This window comes from Rhododendron vialii, chromosome 1a, assembly GCF_030253575.1.
Source record: "Rhododendron vialii isolate Sample 1 chromosome 1a, ASM3025357v1".
Taxonomy (NCBI): domain Eukaryota; kingdom Viridiplantae; phylum Streptophyta; class Magnoliopsida; order Ericales; family Ericaceae; genus Rhododendron; species Rhododendron vialii.
This window is the reverse complement of record NC_080557.1, coordinates 3,927,749-3,945,361: the sequence shown is the minus strand read 5'-3', so window position 1 is coordinate 3,945,361 and position 17,613 is coordinate 3,927,749. Positions and strand designations below refer to the sequence as shown.

Here is a 17,613-nt window from a genome sequence, read left to right as displayed (position 1 = left end):
GTTATGGTCATTGCTTGTCCGCCAATAAGCTATCGAGCTACCTGCCATGCTTTCGGCGCTGCTATCCTCATCAAAGCTGACATCCTTGAAAAACTGATAACATTACTTATCTAATATGACTTCACTACCTAAAAAAACTTATTTACCGCTTCAGCTACTCTTTTCTTGCATCTATCATTCACAGAAATTGACTGAAAGGCTAAACGGCTTTTACTTGCAATTTGGGTTCAAAGAAATTACGTTGGTAGTACGTGGAGCACAGTGGCCTGTGCAATATGATGGTGCATACTTCTATGGTCAGATATGGGAAACATTTGTTGCTGCATATAACTTACGAGCTGGCCACATTCTGATTCTATGTCTCGATATCAAGTTGCGGTTGCATGTTATGGTGCTTCATTTGAATGATCATGAAGAGATTTATGATTGGTATTCAATACCCTATGACGAAGAACCCTTTGATTTGGAAATTCACCCTACTTATGACGCATATTAGAAGGAAGAGAATGACAAGAAGAATGATATATTTTGTAAAAATTCCCAGCGACTAAGCGTGTGAGCTATTTTGGAAGTTAAGTCAGTAGACTTCAAAGTATTTGGCTAGAAATTAAACAATCTTTCTATTACGCCTATATATCTTTGGTTTCCATGACTTTAGCTTGTGAATCTTGGTATTCCATATATCCATGTAGGTAATCAACCTTAATTTCATGTCCATTGATATTGTTGGTCTCTATTCTTTTTACTCTGTCAAAGCTAACTAAAAATTTCATTTGATATTAAGCTCTCCAGTTACTCAGCCCAAATGAAAGCACTTCAGTGAGTGAAATACTGCCCACAATTAATCTTTTCTGATCACATGATAAATCCCAATTTATGCATTCTCAATAGTTAGTAATTTAGTACCAGACTTTTAAAACCAGTAACCATCTATCGATTTACTATTGATAAAACCATTGGAAGATTAGTTAGTAATTTAGTACTAAACTTTTAAAACTCGAGTTTTGTAAATGAAAGGCTTCAGAATTGCTAAACTATTTGCGTACTACTGTTGCATAATTTATTGGAAAAAAAAAACTTCAGATCTTTGGGATAAGTGTTGTTTCCTAATCTCTTGATGCCTAAATTTGTCAAAACTTTCAGCTCATAAATGAAGAAGCACGCAAATTTGCAGCAATTGCTGATAATTCGAACTAAAACATCAGAGCTTCCAGCTCAAATGCAAACCTTCCCAGAACAATTATCTAGACTCAACGGTTCCAACTTTACATGAAATCATAGTGACAACTTGATTGAATCGTCTCGCCTACTCCAATATTAACAAAGAGAACCCATTCTTCAAAAAGTTTCAATACCCATTCCCTACGATTGAATTAACATTGTCCATTTTTTAAACTTGCTTATAGATCTACAAATACAAAGAAATTATCAAATACTACATGAAAAGATCACTAATAGACTATGGTGTTTGATGCGAACAACCGCGAATGTATCTACTGTTGGTATTGATATCATTATGTAAGGACCATGAACTTCTACCTAATGAATGCATGCATAAAAATCTAATCATCATTCATTTCGCAACAAATATCATCATGTTCCAATCCACAAAACAATGACACTGCTTTGAAATTTTTTTATTGAGCACGTGATCCGCATGAACCCCGACACTAGTACATGAAAATATTCACAAACTTATTCACATATTTGAATCAACGGACATGACCAATCGTGGAAAGCACGTTGCTATGTGTTAAGCTAACAAAAATTCGACAGCATAACTGTAATGCCTTCTAATTGTTCTAATTAGAGAACCAATTCCATTCCAAAAAAAAAAAAAACAGAGAGCAGTAGATAAACTTCCTTTTCCAAATATATAGGACAATTAAGATCTTCATTACAAACATTTAGTAATCTACTTCCATGCATGTATTAACGACATAAAATAAAAATCTCCCAAATTAACCAGACGATGATCGACCATGGCCAACAGCTCCTGCATGCATCTTTTTCCCTATCTCCATCTAACAACCAGACCAACTCCTGCGGCAAAAGAAAAAGAAAAAATAAAACCCAAAGTCAAATTAACAAACTACAAATTAATTAAGTTCATTGTTAACATGAACAAGTGTTTCATTACCAGATCAAAACCCAAAGCCAAATAATATACAACAAATTAAACCTCACGGAATGAATAATGCTAATAACAAAGTCAAAGAAACTACAGTTTAAGTTCATTCATTACCTGATCAAAACCCAAAGCCAAACCCTTCAGGGATGAAATCTCCCAAACTGGGATCAGTGCCGATGTCGAAGGGATGATGCGGTGGCAGCGACGAAGGCGACTGGTCCGGTGTCTGGGCCTCAAAGCCGGACACGAAGTGAGGGGAGGACCGCGGGCCTCTGAAACCGGGGGGCTAACAAAGCGGTGGGTCACATGCGCAAAGCTCCTCGAATCGAATGACATGAAAAAGAATTCAAATTTTTTCCCAAAAAGTAAGAACAGTAACGAGCAAAGGAGAGAGGGCATGAATTCTTAAATTCAAAAGTCAAAAGTAGACATTCAGTAAAAATAATAATTTTTGTACCACACCCAAACACATATCCACACTCACATGAGTAGTGGGCCTCATTCACCAAATGCACGGAAAAAGCACAAGCACGAAAAAAGCACGGGTACACAAAAGCACAAAAAAAGCACAGGCACAGAAAAAGCACGGGTACAAAAAAGCTACGTGATCTTCACACTGGTCACTCTCTTCACACCACCGGCCATCGAAGACTGCCATCATACCACCACCGGTACCAACCACTTCCTTCACACCATCGGAGACTCCTTTCTTATCACCATTGTTGCCATTAATGCCATCGAAGCCTGACATGCATGTCAGTCACCGATTGTTCGCCGCCACCCTCTATTCCTTAGTGTTGTGTACTGGTTGCACCGCCAGCACGCAGTCCCTTCCCTTGTTGCTGCATAGGTTGGTCACAAGTTGTTTTGGGAGGATTAGTATCGGGGTTATCATTTTTGTGGTCGGGTACAATTTCTACATGGCCTACAAACGGCCAGGCTCCCGCCGCTGCCCTCACTCTAGGTCCAGCTCCAGTGCACTAGACTGACACCATCATGTAGCGTGCCATGGTCAGGGCCGGCCTTGGGTAGCCCATGGTGTCATAGCTTTCGGCTCTAAAAATGGCAGATTTTTAGGGCCAAAAATGTGTAGTAGTCCTATGTAGTATACACTTAAAAAAAAGTCCATCCAAAGATAAAATGAAGGCCCAACATGCATCCAATCAAAGGGTCCAGTTTTATCAGAAAAATCATTTTACTAATTAGAAACGGGTTTTCCACAATAAAGACAAATTGACCACCGAGGTTTAATTTTCATGCACTTGTCGTGTTTTTTTTGTACTCGTGTTTTTTCTGTTCCCGTGCTTTTTCTGTGCTTTTTGTACCCATGTTTTTTTCGTGCTTGTGCTTTTTCCGTGCATTTGGTGAGTGGGGTCTACGTACCACTCATGTGAATGTGGGTGTGTGTTTGGTGTAGTGAAAGAATTACTGTTTTTACTGAATGTCTACTTTTTGACTTTTGAACTTAAGAATTCACGCTCTCGCTCCTTTGATGGTTATTGTTCTTACTTTTTGGGAAAAAATTTGGATAAAGGGAAAAAATTTGGATTCTTTTTCATGTCGTTCGATTCGAGGAGCTTTGCGCATGTGACCCACCGCTTCGTCGGCCCCCCGGTTCCAGAGGCCCGCGGTCCTCCCCTCACTTCGTGTCCGGCTCCAAGGCCGAGACACCGGACCAGTCGCCTTTGCCACCGCCACCGCATTACCCCTTCGACATCGGCAGTGATCGCGGTTTGGAAGATTTCATCCCTGAAGGGTTTGGCTTTGGGTTTTGATCAGGTAATGAATGAACTTAAGTTGTAGTTTTTTTTTACTTTGTTATTAGCATTATTCATTCCGTGAGGTTTAATTTGTTGTATATTATTTGGCTTTGGGTTTTGATTAGGTAATGAAACACTTGTTCATGTTGACAATGAACTTAATTAATTTGTAGTTTGTTAATTTGACTTTGGGTTTTATTTTTTCTTTTTCTTTTGCCGCAGGAGTTGGTCTGGTAGTTAGAAGGCGATAGAGAAATAGATGCATGCAGGAGCTGTTGGCCATGGTCGATCGTCTGGTTAATTTGGGAGATTTTTATTTTATGTCGTTAATACATGCATGGAAGTAGATTACTAAAGTGTTTGCAATGAAGATCTTAACTGTCCTATATCTTTGGAAAGGAAGTTTATATACTGCTCTCTGTTGGTGTGTTCAGAGGTGGATAATAAAAAAGATCCTGCGTGAAACCTTGATTTGGTCCATTTGGCGTTTGGTATGTTGGCGTGTTCAGAGATGGATAAGAAAAAAGATCCTGCACAAAACCTTGATTTGGTCCGTTTGGTGTTTGGTCTGTTGATGTGCTTGGAAGTGGATAGTAAAAATGATCCTGCGTGAAACCTTGATTTGGTCCATTTGGTGTTTGGTATGTTGGTGCGTTCAGTGGAGGATAATCAAAAGGATCCTGGTGTGGTCTGTTTACGAAAATATTCACAAACTTATTCACATATTTGAATCAACGGGCATGACCAATCGTTCGAAACACGTTGCTATGTGTTAAGCTAACAAAAATACGACAACATAACTATAATGCCTTCTAATTGTTCTAATTAGAGAACCAATTCCATTCAAAAAAAAAAACAAAAAAAAAAAAAAAACAGAGAGCAGTAGATAAACTTCCTTTCCAAATATATAGGACAGTTAAGATCTTCATTATAAACACTTTAGTAATCTACTTCCATGCATGTATTAACAACATAAAATAAAAATCTCCCAAATTAACTGGACGATCGACCATGGCCAACATGGCCAACAGCTCCTACATGCATCTCTTTCCCTATCTCCTTCTAACTACCAGACCAACTCCTGCGGCAAAAGAAAAAGAAAAAATAAAACCCAAAGTCAAATTAAGAAACTACAAATTAATTAAGTTCATTGTTAACATGAACAAGTGTTTCATTACCTGATCAAAACCCAAAGCCAAATAATAGACAACAAATTAAATCTCACGGAATGAATAATGCTAATAACAAAGTCAAAAGAAACTACAACTTAAGTTCATTCATTACCTGATCAAAACCCAAAGCCAAACCCTTCGGGGATGAAATCTCCCAAACCGGGATCAGTGTCGATGTCGAAGGGGTAATGCGGTGGTGGCAGCGAAGGCGACTGGTTTGGTGTCTGGGCCTCGGAGCCGGACACGAAGTGAGGGGAGGACCGCGGGCCTCTAGAACCGGGGGGGCTGAAGAAGCGGTGGGTCACATGCGCAAAGTTCCTCGAATCGAACAACATGAAAAAGAATCCAAAATTTTTCCCTTTATCCAAATTTTTTTCCAAAAAGTAAGAACAGTAACCAACAAAGGAGCAAGGGCGTGAATTCTTAAGTTCAAAATTCAAAAAGTAGACATTCAGTAAAAACAATAATTTTTGCACCACACCCACTTCCACACCCAAACACACACCCACACTCACGTGAGTGGTGGGCCCCACTCACCAAATGCAAGGAAAAAGCACTAGCACGAAAAAAGCACGGGTACAAAAAAGCACCAAAAAAGCACGAGCACAGAAAAAGCATGGGTACAAAAGATGAGAGCATTGTACTTCGATAAAAGATAGAGAGATGTTATGTCCTTATTCTTTTATTTTTTATTTTTGCATTTGTTAGTTTTGGGTCAATTTTTTATGGATTATTTGTTAGTCTCAGCGAGAGGAATCAGAAAAGTTAAAAATTGTTCCTTTTGCAAAAAAATCTTTTTGGGATTTTTCTTTGAAATTAAAAAAATAAGAGGATTTTGTCATAATTATTATTTTTTTCAAGTGCTCTTGTCAAGAGAATCAATAATCCACAAAATTTGATGCAAAACTAACTAGCAACAAAATATAGCCCATATTCTTCAGTCCACTCAAGGGGAGGACCGAAGCTAGTCCCATTGGGTCTGGCCCCCAAAAGAACAAGTCTAAACCATGAAACAGGAGAAATTATTCGTTGCCTTTGGGGCAACACATCATTTTTGCTAGGTGGTGCTCCTCACCAATTAAAATCTGCCCCATTGATTACTGTCAGTACTTTTGCCACATAGGCAACCCTCCCCTTTGACAGACAAATAAAGCTACCACTATTTGAGTCATTAAAATAAGAGCTGTGCTATCCACACAGATTTCTGTGCACAGATTGTGCACAGATTTTATTGTGGGGCCCACCACGGGTCCTACACAAATCATCCAAGCTATTCATTAAATGTAAAACATTTTTTCAAGGGTCCCCGTAAAAAATAAGCTCAATCCAATACCTATATGTGCTTCATCCAACCATCTAACTTTTCATTCAGATTTTCGGATAATGAAAAGTTATACGATTGGATCGAGTATCTATAGGTATCGGATTGAGATTATTTTTTACGGAGACCCTTGAAAAAATATTTTACATTTAATGAACGGTTCGGATGATTTATGTGGAACCCGTGATGAGCCCCACAACAAAATCTGTGCACAATCTGTGCACAAATTGTATATGTGTGTAGACTTTCTGTTAAAATAATACTCCCCTGTCCTCTGACATAGCCTTTCTATCTCCACAGAGTAAAGTCCTCTCTCTCTAAAATAGCCACGTAGACCTAAAAATTCGAACTCAAAGACTTTTTTGGAATTTTCGATTTACCTAAAAAACCAAGATTCAAGGTTTTTTGGCTAAATTAATTCATCTGAATAATTTTTGTTCTTATTAAAAAAAATTTAACATTTGTTTCGTTAATTTTTTGTGAATTATTATTTCTTCTTGACGATAAAAATTTAAAAATTAAATAATTAACAACATTGAAACTTAAATTTTTTGAATAAAGACGAAAATAAGCCTCTTATTGGCTTATTTTATTAAAAAAATTGTGAATTTTTTCATTATTTTTTTATTTTTTTAATTTTTCTCGTCAAGACAAATAAATAAGTCACAAAAGTTTGAAATAAAATTAACAAATGCGAATTTTTTAATTAAGACAAAAAAGTCCTTTTAACTTTTTGAGCCAAAACAAGCCTAATGGGTCCCTCTGCCTATAAATAAATGCCATTAAACCATCAAAATTTGTCTCTTATTTTCACTAATTAACAAGTTGTGGCCATCATTTTTTATTTTGTTCTTATTCAATTTTTTTTTGCATTTGTTGATTTTGCACCAAATTTTTGCATAATATTAATTCGTCTCAACGAGAGAATTCAAAAAGTAATAAATTATAACTTTTACACAAGCATGAGAAATATCCAAGCAAAACCTCAAAAAATTATTATTTTTGATTTTTTCTTAGATATTTTCATAAATAATTGTATAAATGTTATTTTTTCGATTCATCTAGTTAAGACGAACTAATAATACATAAAAGTTTGATGCAAAAGTATTAAACACGAAAAAAATTTAAATAAAGACAAAACTAAAAAGTTATGATTCACATTTTTTTTGATTCCCAAGTTATGGTTCACAACTTGTTGGTTAGTAGTGATAACAGCCTCTCAAAGACAAATAGAGTTTTTTTTTTTGGGTCTGACAATAGACGTTAGTGAGGGTTAGGGCTAACACATGAGAGTCAAGAGGCTATTTATAACTCTGGCCCCTAAAGCTCGTCCCTCGGAGGACTCAAACCGAGGTCTCTACGGAGGGACAAGTGATCGAGATAACCAACTACACTGGCAGTAGTTTCGTTTCAAGAAATTTTTGAGTACCGGGTGGGTACCACGTGGTGCTCGAACAGCCCATTTGGGCTGTCCGAAAGTGTGTTGGACGGTTCAGATTAAAATCATCTATCTCCTCTCACCCCACCACTCTCCCTCCTCTTTCTCACTAAGTCTGAATCATACAATACCTAATTAGATGGCTCAGATGCGTTGAACAAGCACCACATGCTACCCATCTATCACCTAAAAATTTCTCGTTTCTAAATAGAGTTGCAGTGGATCATAAAATAAAAAAAAATAGAGTGGCCGAGCAAAAAAATAGTCATAAAAAAGAGAAAAACAGAGCTAAAGTACTTGACACCAAATTAAAAATTATAAATACAGGGGTTGGGTTAAAGTTGAAAAGACAGGGGCGGTAAGACTTTAACACCGTTCTTTGCTTTGTTTGTCGTCAAAGTGGAGGGTTGTTTGTATAGCAAAAGTACTGACAGCATGTCCATGGGACAGATTTTAATTGGTGAGAAGCACTATCTGGCAAAAATGATGCGTTGCCCCAAGGGCAACGAATAATTTCTCATGAAACAGATTGGAGGATTGTTTTGTACTAATATAAAGTGAAACTGGCCCAAGCAACCAGTGGCAAAACTCACAGTTTAACACGGGCACTCGATCTCTAATATTTATCAAATTCCAAAATGAATTATAAAATACATACACATGTTATATATATATATATATATATATATATATATATATATATATATATATATATATAGTCTCACTCTTATGAGTACCACCTCATTTTAATAAAATGCGGACCTCTCTTTCCCGATCGAATTTTGATGATCCGAGCCGTTCAATGTGTTCAGAACGTGATTTTAAGGGAATCCGCTAGAAATCAGAAAAAAAAATGATCGGGAAGGGCTTCATTCGAGCAGTTTTTGTTTATTTTTTATCGAACGGTTCAAACAAAAACTGCTCGGATGAAGCCTTTCCCGATCATTTTTTTTGCCAATTTCTCGCGGGTACCCTTAAAATCACGTTCTGAACACATTGAGTGGCTCGGATCATCAACATTCGATCGGAAAATGGGAGAAATGAGGAGGTCCGCATTTTAGTTAAAATGTGGACTCCCTCATTTGAGACTGACTGCATATATATATATATATTGATAAGCCCACAATTATGGTTATGTTCGGGCTTATCTCGCTCATTTTTTGGTACGTGCGCGTGCATAACTCTATGTTTTTGAATGATATTGCGCGAAGGGTGCGTTTTTGGTGTATACAGGTTCTTTTCGTTAATAAGGCGGATTGTACACCGTGAACTTATCTCACTGTGAATCGGGGGCCCGTGAGGTCTAAATGGAGCAATAGCGGAGTCCGGAGGAGCTGTGTCGAAGCCCCGGAGAGTTTGGAGAAGCCCAGAAGAAGCTGATAAAGATTCGTAGAAAAGGAAGTTCTACCGGTAGGAGATCAATGCCTACCGGTATAATCCCATTCCTACCGGTAGGAGGGCCTTCTCTACCGGTTCAACGCCTGTCCAGAGAGGTCACAAATTTGCACCATTCAAGTTATACCGGTAGGAGATCAATGCCTACCGGTAGGAAACCAGATTGTTCAGTAACTCCCTTTTGCTCGAAGCCGTTCTATCGGTAGGAGATCAATGCCTACCGGTAGGAGTCCCCAGTTTCTGCAGATTTTGATTTTATTTTTCTTTTTCTTTTGTAACTTTAAAGGGGTGCTTTAAATACCCATTTGTACGTTTTTAGGGTTATGTTATGTTATTTGGTCATTAGCTCTTTCTCTCTCTACCGCCTCTTCTCACCAACTCTTCTCTCCCTCGTTAATTGAGCATTGATTGGGGGATTTGGAGGGTGATCGTTTTCATTAATGTTGTAAGTTCCTTCAAGATCCTTATTAGTCTAGTTGCTATTTCTGTTTTCAGCATGATTTCGTGTTCTCTCATCCGAATCCTAATCCATTTCACCGGAGGGTGATTGTTTTCATTAATGTTGTAAGTTCCTTCAAGATCCTTATTAGTCTAGTTGCTATTTCTGTTTTCAGCATGATTTCGTGTTCTCTCATCCGAATCCTAATCCATTTCACTTCTCCTCTCATTATGTGTGAGTAGTGTAGCAAGGTTAGGTTATGGGATGATTAACATCCCGTAACCAGGGTTGTGGCTCGTTCTCCTCTCAAAAACCCCTGTTTTCCAGCTTAAACATGGCAATGACCGATTTTACGTATCAAAACTTTGAGGTGTTACTCTCTTTGATCAAATGTAGGCAATGGTTAATCTTCTTGCCACATTTGATACCTAGAGCTATGTCCCTCCTTGTGTTTGTCTAAATGCCCCAAAAAGACCCTAGACATGTTTAACGCATTCGTTAAAAAGAGAAGAATCGAGCTTATCCTTGCGTTATGGGTGTTAGTTATCCCTAAACCTAGCCTTTAGTTTAATCTCCAGCTAAAAAGCCATAGTTAGGTTAAGAAGCCACTTTCTAAATCGCTCAGTTGGCCGTCTCAACGCCGAACTTTGGTTGGCGGTCCTAATGCCAAAATTCTCTACGCAAGCCAATCTCCGAATCAAGTTATGGATACGCTCCTTGTGGATTCGACCCCGGTCTTCCGGGTATTATTTTGCTTTCAACCGACCTAACCCTATGCTTGGGGTATTCTTATTGCAACACACATTAAGATCGCAAGCATATATATTTCTTCTTATTAATCTTAGCTAATTTGAGCTTGCAAAAATACTTAAACAAAGCGTAACGAAGAATATTAAGAAAAAGATGAATGCATTAATAAGTTTGTATTTTTACCTCAAAAGTATGAGCATATTTATTTATTTTTGTAGCAAATGCTTTGATATAAATGGTGATTTTGTGATGCCATTACTACATACATCCATTTTGGGCTAGGTCCAAATTAGGGGTGTACGCGGTTCGGATTGGTCTAGTTCTGTAGAAAATATGTAACCGGATTGTTTCAAACAGTTCTACAAAATTGAGAAGCGAAACCTAATATATGTGGAACCTGACAAGAACCAAACTGCAAGATCTGTTCAATGTCTATTCAATTCTGATTTTATCCAATTAACATCCAAACATTTCTCAAAACACATGAACAAATAAAACATTGAGAATTTAAAACTCCAGCCAATTCATATAATAATCATAGTAGTTTTACTAAAATTCCGAACCTCATTAGGAAAGTACTAGAGTAGGAAACCCATAGGAGTAGAATATTAAAAGACTACTAAAGATTTCTCTTCTAAATTCCAAGTAAATCAACTTATCAGGGAAACAAATTAACTTGCCAAATCAAAATACATAATTATTATTATTATTATTAATTATAAGAAAGTGGTTGTAATTAAGAGCTTAATTCTCCTATATATTTTGTATGGAATGTTAATGACATGGAAGTTTACTAAATCTCTAGTGATCTCTGGGTTTTTTTCGGCACTCTATTGATCCTGTTTCTACAAACTTCTTTTTTATGCTCTGTTTGAATTATTAATTATAAGAAAAAGATGTGCCTTTGTGCCATTTTGAAGTTGGGATGGTCAACAGTTTAGTTTAGGAACTGGATTGATTAATGTAGCCATTGGCCCATTGGAGTTATGAAATACTCCATGAATTGGATTGCTTCTACAGATTTTTATTTTGATATTTTCATCGTTGATAAAAAAAGAGTAAAAGATGAAATTTGCTCTGTGCTTCCATTCTCTATATCAACACTTTCTAATCTCGCTTTCGCGAAGTTTAGTTTGGGATGTATTTAGAAGCCGTTTTTACACTCGTGCTCCCGCTCTCACACGCACACGTGAGTTTTATAACTCGTGACTTAGATCCAAACAAAAACAAAAAAACAAAAAAAGAATTTACCTAAGGCAGTGAAATAAGACACATGCATTTCTCAAAAGGACATTTTTTCAAAGATAAAAAGGACACGATTTTTTGTACAAAGCAAACAAAATGAGACGAATGATTGAGTAGCATGTAGTTTTCAAACTAAATCATGTATTTTACTTGACAACATAAAGTATATAAGCCCGTGATTTTAATTTATTGAATGCAATGATATACATAGACGTACAGCTAGCAAATACATTTCAAAAATAAAGACAAATTGACCAACGAAGTTTAATTTCCGTGCCCTTGTCGTGCTTTTTCCGTGCTTTTTTTGTGCTCGTACTTTTTTTGTGCCAGTGCTTTTTCCGTTTTTTTTTCGTGCCGGTACTTTTTTCATGGATTTGGTGAGAATCAACTATAAATATCCTAATTTCCGAAAACCATTGCTTCTTCTTCTCCTTGTGTTTCCTTCTCCAACTCTTTGTAGATTCCACCACCTCATCTCCTCCCCACCCATACTCTCCTCACAGCCCTTGTTGCCGCCGGTCCCGAACATGCCGGTAACCCCTTCCCCGCTGCCCCCACCATTCCCCAGTGTTGTTGTTGTGTTTTGGCTGCACCGCCACCTCCCACGGAGAACTCACAGTACTCCATGCTACATCAATTGTTCGTGAGTACCTTCGGTTGGATTTGCACTGGGGTGATCATTTCTGGGGTGATCTATGTCTTATATTTGGCTTTTTGCTAACGTCAACATGACCCACCGCTTCGTCGTGGTTGTCTCGTACATGGGTTTAAATGGGTTTAATATGCAGCGGTGGAGCCAAGATTCGAACGCGGGGGTGGCACCGTTCAATGAAAATCTCATTACATGTTGTGTGGAAAATTATGAAGAAAAAAATTAATTGTGAAGTTGTATAATTAGATTTTGTCGTGAACTTTTTTTCTAGAAAGAAATAAAAGCTTTCTTAAACTTTCTTGTGGTATGTAAGTGCAAGACATTATGATATTAATTTTCTTAGTCCAAACCTAAGTTGCATTTTTTTAGAGTATTCGTATTCATATTAGTTTTTTTTCCATACCCACAAATACCTAGTTGAACCACATTAGTTAGTCTATAAAAAAAAAATTATTTGTTCGAATGAATCATTGAAAATTTTAATTTCCAAATGGATTACCTTCTTTTCTTTTCCAATTAGTGGGAAAAAAAATTACAAATCTTGTAAGAACTAAGAACTTGTACAACAAGTGTGTGTGTGTGTGTGTGTGTGTGTGTGTGTGTGTGAGAGAGAGAGAGAGAGAGAGAGAGAGAGAGAGAGAGAGAGAGAGAGAGAGAGAGAGAGAGAGAGAGAGAGAGAGAGAGAGAGGGGAGGTGTGTGTGTGTGTACAAGGATGGGACTAGGGGGGTCTAGTGGTGGCAGCCGCCACGACAAGAATTTTAGAAAACACAATTATTATATGTGAAATTTTTTTTTTATCCCCAACTTATATAGTTTCGCCACTGCCAATTTTTTTTCATTATTTGTTATTATATACTAGTCATAAATCTTCTATTTTTTTCAAGAAAGAAGACCCAAAAAAGTATTCTAAAACTAAATTCAATAGGCCAAAGTGAAATAATATAAATGATGATGTGTAATTAAGAAAAAAAACTCACGTTAATTATAACCCTAAAAAATTAAGGAAATTTAATTATAATGTCACTCCCCAAATTTATAATGTCACACCCAAAACGGAGTGCGGTTATCAATTTGGGAAATCTATATAGGGATTTGGGGAATTACATTATAAATTTGGGGAGTGGCATTATCTTTGTGCATACCGATGCTATGGACTATCAATGAAGGAAACATGATAATGTGCACATAAATTGAATTGGGTCTCTAGACTTGCCCTCTCTAATGCCATTTGGCTTTGATTTGGGGGCATGGTTCCGCACCAAAACGCATATAGGGGGGCTACTGTTTAAGTGATATTATGAGATCAGCCACTTTGTACATATTGTTAAAAGTTAAGTCTGTCTCCAATCCTCCCCTGCTCATACCGCCAATGATTAAAGACTACATGGGTTTTGCTGTTGTTGTTGTTGTATTATCGATGTCCAAAATTAAAATTAGTCCTTTTTTATAGTCCATATGCAAATGAAAAACATCATTTACTATAGCTTTTATTATATCATTTTAATTTTTGTTGGAGCCGATGATTATTAATTATTAATATTGTAATGCATCTTTTTATTTTTTTAATATACATTTCGCCACTGCTAGGGTAAAATCCTGTTTCTGTCCTTGTGTGTGTATGTGTTTAGTTTACCAAAGATGTGTGAGAGAAAGCCTGCCAGAGGATTCGAACCCCAGCAGTCGAAACCTTACATGGAGTTTGCCACTTGACCAACCAAACCGCTTATGTAGATTTCTTCACGTATTAATATATAACCTTATTATGTGTATTTTTTCTTTTTTCTTTTTTTGAAACAGGGGGTGGCACCTGCCACCTCCCCTGATTAGCTCCGCCCCTGCTTCCGAAACATGACAGATTGAACCCCATTTTCCTACTGGTATTTTCTCAATATTTGAGAATATGTTTGAGGAATATAGAGTCCCTAAGAATCTTTTGAAAATTCTGATACCCGCCCGCAAGATCATTCGCCCCTACCAGGTTAAATTATTGCCGCCGCCAGTAGCCTTAAATAGCTGAGTCAGAGTGTACAAGTGAAGCGTGAGAAATTTGAATGTTGCAACTATATGAACATGGAAAATACTGGTATGAAAACGTGTATGTACCAAACATGTTCTCGTACATAAACAACGAGAACATGTTTCCCTTCATATGGTAAGCAAAAAGCAGAAAACTTGCAATGTTACCAGATCCCACCCAAGCAAAAGAGGATCTCCTATGGGCGCTTGAAGATCAATGGTCAAATGCTATTTTTGAAGGGGATGTCCTGGAAGTAGTTAAAGCTTGCCAGAATGCAAAAGAGGATCTCTCATGGTAGTAGATAGCCCCTTTTGGTAAAGGACATTCAGCTGCTTGTGTTTGATAAGCCTTTTTGGTGTTTCTCTATACTCCGAGAGCAACAAATCGAAGTGCTCATGAACTGGCTGCTTAGGATTTTTTTACGAATTGAAGTACTCATGAACTGGCTGCTTGGGCTTCTTTTTTTTTTTTTTTGGGATTTCAAGGATCACCGAGTGGTGAAGAACTTCCAGAGTTGGTGGCCAAAGCTATAGATGAGGAGTTGGCCGTCTTTCTTGTTTCTTTGAAGTATTTTTGTCTGTCTTTTTTTTTCCTTCTCCCTTTCGCTATGTTGTTCTCAGCAGAAAATGCCACCGAAGCAATTTCTAGTCAAGGAATTTTCCATCTTAATGTTGTGTGCTAACATCTACACTCTCTCTCCTAGAATGCTACCTACCTAGCATCCCAGAAGGGTCTTGTCATAACAGATGTTGTTGCCACTGCCTTAGCCAACACCACCTTCGCTAAGCAACGTGCTCAAAAAGTTTTGATCCAGTCAGACGACACTCAAGTCCTTTCAAAGTTCATGAGCGACCGGAATTTTCAAAAAGTACTGTTGATCAACGAGACAATAAGTGCTGCACCGAATATGACAGTGGACGAAATCAGAAAGTATGCGGATGCAGTTTCAATCAGAAGAGCCTTGATGATTAAGGGTTCTAATTCCTTCACCACGTCTTTCACCACTGTTGTTGATGATATGCAGGCTGCGAATATTTCGGTTTATGCCTTCCCTTTTAGAAACAAATTTGCCAGCCTGGCCTTTGATTTCTTTTCAGATCCGATGATGGAGCTTGCGACTTATTTGGCTCACGATGGTCTTGGAGTCGATGGGGTGATGACGGAGTTCCCTGCTACAGCAAATGCATACTTGAGCAAGTTGACGAACCTTATACTCTTGTGTTTCGGTGAAATTTTCAAGAGTCTAAATGCAAATAAATTATGTGGAGTTTGCACTGTGACCTCTCAAGAAGGTATGCATTCAATCTGGGGATAATATTGTGCGTTGTTCTTCCATCATCGTTTAGACTAATGAATCGTTATTGAGAGGGGACTGAAAATGATATTCCTTACCAAACAATACATCTGAATGCCAATATAGATGTAGGAATGTAAATTAAACGGCTGGTTATTGGTACTCCTAAGCTACCATACTTTGTGATGTCGCGTGTACCCTTCTTAGTCAATGTGCGCACAACCTGGCCCGAACATCCGGTTTTAAAACAAAAAAAAAAAAAGTTTTCTTGTACCTCTGTCAGGGGTACGTACTTGGGTAAGAATATGACAGGTGTGAGAGTCAAGCTAATAAGTAAGATCCAGCGAAGTATGTCCATGAGTTCAGTCTACCATATACCTTTTGCACGAAATGTTCTACGACACCTTATAGACGCTACTTACATGTATGACAGAGATACAAACATTTTCATTAGAACCTTACTGCATTCAAGAAAGATATATACTCAGACGTTGACATTTTGTTGTTGCTCGTCTTTCTTATAAACAGGAAAGAGATTAATCTGATCCCTACAAAGGTGTCACATCTGAGGCCAGTGCCCGAGTTCATGTACCATATGTGGTAGTAGTAATCAAACAGCTTAAAAGCCTCTTATTAACGGAATCACATAGACATGTTATGAGAAGACATTATTTTAGCTATATAAACATCGATATCCACAAAGAAGTTATTGTCAGAATTCTATATTCATCACAGAAACAACATCTGGGATAAACTTAACAAACAATTCACACAGGTTGAGTTCAAAAGCTTGTGCTAAAATGGTACAAATGCTCAAGAACATAACATGACTGTCATCTTTGGTTGTTGCAGGAAGCCCTTGTTCGAACCCGGACACAAATTTGTCATACATCTTACCAATTAGACCAGGCCACCTACTTTACTTGGTTCCACCATCCATTTTGCCGCCTGCAGAAGCCCCTGCACCAGTCCTCGAAGTCGCGGACGTCGTCGATCCACCACTACGAGCTGCATCCAACGGCTCTGCTTCTATGCCGCCACTGCCCCGACGGGAAAATCAGGCTCAAATGGTGCCAACAGTGTTGCTACTGTGGGTTTTCATCTATTCGCAATCGTGTTGGCTAGTGTTCTTTACATGGGATCTTGAAACTTGGTTAGTTTGGTATGAAAGTACGGTTTCTTGAAGTGAATTTGTTGCTAATTCTTTTGTAACATGTAAATACCTGATCAGCGATTAGATATATGACATGCTTGGGTGTGTTTTTTAAGGAAGTTAAGATTAGAACCTTCCCAATTGAGAAAACTACATTGTACATGATAAAACTATGTTACCTAGAATGCTGATCGTATTGGTATGGGGAACTGGAACGGATATGTGGATTGCCACGTGTCTAACTTGTTGAACGCTAGGGCGGACTTGTGTGATAACAAAATCAAAACTTACCCCTACCAAGTGATGAACATCTACTAAAACTAAGTATGATTTTCAAAATTATTCATTCAAAAATTCAATGGATAATGTGACTACACTTTCTCTCATCAAAATTTCAATCACTCTAGATTTTACATTAAAAGGTTAATTTTTCGAAACAATTTCTGGGATCGCTTTTGGATCGCTATACTTACCATTTTGGAACGAAAGTGCACCAATGTTCGGAACATTCGTACCAAAACATATTTGCTAGGGTGCAGAACAAGGGATGTTACCCTTGCTTATCTTCTTATTTCGCTTTTCCAGTCAAAAAAAAAAAACACCAAACAAGACCTAAACCATATAGTGAAGTTTTGACCAGTTCAGACTCTTTCCCGGCCAAATTTCGATAATCCGAGCCGCTCAATGTGTTTAAAACGTGATTTTAAAAATAATGGTAAGAAATCAGCAAAAAAAAGACCAGGAAGGGCTTGATTTGAGCATTTTTTATTTGAACCATTCGATAAAATACAAACAAAAACTGCTCGGATTAAGCTCTTTTCGGTCTTATTTTTTGCTGATTCCTC

The 17,613-nt window shown here is 37.6% G+C and overlaps 1 non-coding gene across 1 annotated transcript; it reads left to right on the top strand.

Moving 5' to 3' along the window:
- Nucleotides 1-13,462: 13,462 nt before the first annotated feature.
- On the top strand, nt 13,463-13,570 carry LOC131308663 (small nucleolar RNA snoR100). Its single transcript, XR_009194522.1, has one exon. It is a non-coding gene; the product is annotated as a small nucleolar RNA snoR100 (small nucleolar RNA).
- Nucleotides 13,571-17,613: the final 4,043 nt, after the last annotated feature.